Source organism: Microtus pennsylvanicus, chromosome 7 (genome assembly GCF_037038515.1).
Source record: "Microtus pennsylvanicus isolate mMicPen1 chromosome 7, mMicPen1.hap1, whole genome shotgun sequence".
Taxonomy (NCBI): Eukaryota; Metazoa; Chordata; class Mammalia; order Rodentia; family Cricetidae; genus Microtus; species Microtus pennsylvanicus.
In genome coordinates this window covers 104340547-104345397 of record NC_134585.1, presented here as the reverse complement: position 1 = coordinate 104345397, position 4851 = coordinate 104340547, and the positions used below count along the sequence as shown (strand labels likewise).

Below are 4851 nucleotides of genomic sequence, written 5' to 3'. Positions count from 1 at the left end.
TTTTATGTTTGAAAATTATTAATTGAAAACTTTAAAAAGTATAGCATGCATGATTCAAGTATTATATAAAGAATAAACTAGAATTTGGAACAAATGATGTCATGCTTGAATTTCTCCAATACTTCTATCTGCTTCCTAAGTTTCGGAGTTAACATGGCACGTTAAACATACAAGTAATCTCTTATTATTAGGAGCTTCTATGCTCCATGTCATTTTTACCTAGCTAACAACTTCTTGAAAGGTAAGCTTTTATGGGTATTTTTTAAAATGTAAGTATATTAGAAGCTATTGTTCAATGTATCATAGATATGATTGTTTTCCTGATAGTATCAGGAAGCAGAATCAAATGATATTATACTAGCCTTCATCATTTCAAAACATCTTAAAGTCAAATTTTAAAATTACCCTGGGAATTCCACTTCCTATAAAAGCCAAATTGGCATCTTCAGCTATGAAGTATGAACTTACCACAGCCTCCCATGTACAATTTTTGCAAACGAAGGACAAGACTCTGAGGTTGTTCTGAAGAAAAACATGGTGAGATATTTTTTAAATTCCCCTTCAGGAGCTTCTAGAAGCTATGGAATGAGACCTCAGTTTGATGTCTCAGCTGAAGGGCAGACAGAAGAGTCATCATTAATACCTGGCAAGCCAAGAATGCTGCTTTGGTGCAGTTACACGGGATAGTGTATGTTTATAATTTATAAGGATGGAAATGGATCGAGCTTCTATTTTCTGGGAAGAAAAGAGAGTTGTAATGCGTTGAAAACTGAGGTCTACTTGCACTTAAGTGCCCTCTGAAGTATTCCATTAATAGGGATCGGGGATTATTTTTAAAAAAAAGATAAAGATATTTTAAAATGTTGAATTAGCTTCCTCTCTTTAAACCCAAGAAAATTCATAGTGAACTTTCAGCATATTTGGCAAATGTATACTAGAAGGCAAACTTCTGTAATACCAAGTTATTCTATAAAACTATATGGTAAGTAGTCTGTCTTGGTGATTACAAAAGGAGTTTTAGAGTACTACAGGGAAATCATAAAATTTGAGAGTGATATTTAATTAAAAATTGTACAATCTCAATGTAACACATTATTTGTAGATAAGTATTCCCCTCAAAATAGATGTAGCTTAACCTCTGCCTACATGGGCATTGTACCTAGAAGATTTCACATAATAAGAAAATTTCTTTGGGAACAATTTGAGGCATTAATGATGCAGTCAACATTTAATCATTTTTTCACATGACCTTTAGAAGTCGATGGGGACAAAAATCCAAGGGCTCATAAAATATACCTAGTCTGAATGTATCAGGAATTACTAGGCCAGAGGTCAATTATTTAACATTTTATTTTATTAAACTATTTTTATTAAACTTCACATTTTCAAAATTCTATTTTTTCAAAAAAGAAAAAAATTGTAAATCACCCAAACTGTATGTTATACACACTTTTACAATTCATGTGAAAACAGAATATTGGGGTTTACTGTTGGTAAAACTGCTTCCAACAGGCTCCTTTGAAGCTCTCTTTTCTCCTGAAATCAGGTTAAGTCTTACGTATATCTGTAAATTTAGAAAAGCATGAAGATTCCTTTCCTAGCAAGGAAATTCACATGAAACACATTGGAGAGACTTTACTCAAGCTTCAGGAGGTATTAAAGGAAGGATATATATATATATATATATATATATATATATATATATATATATATATATACATACATATATATGATTAAAACACATTGTAGTCTATATGAGCAGTTCTCGCGAGAGCTGGGCCTTGTTCCAAGAAGGCACTCCGTAAGGGGGAGACATGGTCAGCTCAAGCACCAAGATCGTCAAACCCAATGAGTTCGAGTCCGGCATCTCTCAATGCGCTGCTCCAGCTGGAGATGAACTCGGATCTCAAGGCGCAGCTGCGGGAGCTCAACATCACTGTGGCCAAGGAAATTGAAGTTGGTGGTGGCCGGAAAGCCATCATAATTTTTGTACTAGTTCCTCAGCTGAAATCCTTCCAAAAAAATCCAAGTCCGGCTGGTTCGTGAATTGGAGAAAAGGTTCAGCGGGAAACGCCTAGTCTTCATTGCTCAGAGGAGGATTTTGCCAAAGCCAACTCGGAAAAGCCATAGGAAAAATAAGCAGAAGCGCCCCAGAAGCCACATGCTCACCGCAGTGCACAACGCCATCCTTGAGGACTTGGTCTTCCTGAGTGAGATTGTGGGCAAGAGGATCTGTGTGAAACTGAATTGCAGCCGGCTCATAAAGGTTCATTTAGACAAAGCACAGCATAACAACGTGGAGCACAAGGTGGAAACTTTTTCCGGTGTGTATAAGAAGCTCACAGGCAAGGATGTTAAGTTTGAATTCCCAGAGTTTCAGTTGTAAAGAAAATGACTAAATAAAGTGTCATTCGTAAAAACACAACAATAACAACAACAACAAAAACCATTGTAGTCATATACAATAAAAATAAAATAAAAGATAAAAACATTAAAAAGGTTAAAAATTCACCAACATAAAGTTTAGTGATTATCATTTTTGTAATTATTTCTGAGCATAATTTTCTAAAAATATTTTGTATATAATTTATCTCTAGTTAGAGTATGTCAATGAAAAGGGACACAGTATAAATAGTTTTTAAATTTGTTATGGTTTTCACTTTTAGAACAAATGTCTTTGTTTTTGATGGCTTCTTTGGATACATCCATTAAATCTAAGTAGTTAACTATTCAAAAAATCACAATTAGCACTTATTTGTTATTTATGTGATTTTTTCATACATAAATATTATGATGTATACGATAATATGTTTTTAATATGTGTAAACACATTTGTTCATAGTGTTCTTATCTAATCATTAATCCTACACCTATGTAGCTGTAAAAAAGTACACTGGCCAAAAAGTGGCTTTAATCTTAGTATACAGCACTGATTATTTGAATACTGTTGCCCTGTTAGTAAATTTGTGTTCAAATACTGTTATTATTCAAGCAGAACTGCTTAAAAGTTATGGGACTATCAATATAAAGGATAATTAAATGTGTACAGAATCTATTAATGTGTATAATGAATATAGAACATCACTGGAGTTTATTATGAAATTATAAAATCCAGTAACCATCCTGAAAGGCGCAGCTTGTCATGTCATATTGCTTAATTATGGCCAAGCAGTTCATGTTACTAGACGTTGATTAAGAAAATTAATATATAGCGAGGCCAAGTTATAATAGTTGTAATGAAAATATTATCGAATACAAATGTGAACTGAAGAACTAGATTTTAACATGCAACATTTCCTGGGAAATGGATGTAAATTATTCTCTTGCATTCCTCTTAATTCACAAGGGATAGAAGTACTCCATTCTCCTTAGGAATCAGTATATAACAGTTTAAAACACTGTTACACATTCTCAACTGCTGTGACTAAATGAAAACTTATGAGAGGTATATATTAATACATTTATTTCTTTATAGCCATGCAAATCATATTTCTTTATAACCATGCAAAAATCTCTACAGTTCAGTATTCTCATGGGCAAATTGGTGCTGATGGGTCTAGAGGATTTAATCAAGAGGATAAATCTTATACCCAATACTATATATAACACCTAATAAACTGAGGTCAGCTGTTATCATTATTATTATATTAGTTCTGATTATTAAGCGAAATTACTTTTTCTTTGTTGATTTTTATTTGGCTATTGCTTAGATTCCGAAGAATGATTTTATCTTGCTTTACTGATTTAATAAATCTCCCCTTGTTCAAGTGTATCCAATACTATACAGAATTTCAGTGGTTTTTAAAGTTGAGTGTACAAATAGTGTATGAACTAAATTGTTCATAAAATAAAATTTTCTCCAATTTTCCTTCCAGTCTGTTTTATACAAAGATTAGAACTCACACATACCAATATTAATCTCCATGGATAATTACTTTTAACCTAAAGTAAAATGTTGAAAGTTTCTCCTATTTTCAAAGACTTTTTATAAGAAATACATAAATTCTGTTATTTTCCTTAATCTCTTATATTATTTTGCCTGTATTCCTGGGATAACAATGATTTTCTTAAACATGTCCTTTTGTAATGATGATAGTAAAATTACAGATGGAATTTGTTCAAGACAGAAGGGAGATAACTAATACACACACATTAGAATATATTGGGGGACAATTTCTTCAAAAATAAAATAGAGAAATTTTGCTATAGAGAAACATATAGTATACGCAAAGAAGTTTTGCATAATTATTTTCTACTGTATCCATCTATACTATGAGTCTAAAGAAGGAAAATAAATTGCTGCATACATGTTTCCACTTGAAAGCAAAACTTTCAGATTTCTGAGAGAGATAGTGTATCTGACCACTCTACTGAACAACACAGAAAAAGGTGATTCCATGTTCAGCTTAGTCTCTCATTGGCAAGGAGTCCCTGGAGATACAGAGATGGAGAGTGAGGGGTCCACTGGTCTAGGAGGTTTCTTAAACATGTCTGATCTTGAATCCCAGACTGAAAAAGAAGAAAACACTGGTGAAAAGGAAGTTAATACAGCAAAAGTTCAATAGTGGTTGAGTCCCCAGCTCAGACACTCTTTCCCATCTAGTCTATCCATTACTTTATCTCGGAATCGTTTTCTTCTTTGTTCATATTGATTTGATGCTCGGTCAGTTAACATAGTAAGAATGTAGTGCCCACAAAGAGGTGTTGGCCAACATATTTTCTTTTCTGCTCTTTTATCCCTTTATCTACAATTACTTTTATACATTAACTGCTTAATAAATACTACTTCAGTGAATCAAATACTGCAAGAAATTCAAATATACTGTCCACTATTTCAAAATACAAAATTTA

The 4851-nt window shown here is 32.8% G+C and overlaps 1 pseudogene; it reads left to right on the top strand.

Annotated features, from left to right (window-relative positions):
• The first annotated feature begins 1814 nt into the window (after positions 1–1814).
• LOC142853855 (small ribosomal subunit protein eS7-like) lies at positions 1815–2386 on the top strand (annotated as a pseudogene).
• Positions 2387–4851: the final 2465 nt, after the last annotated feature.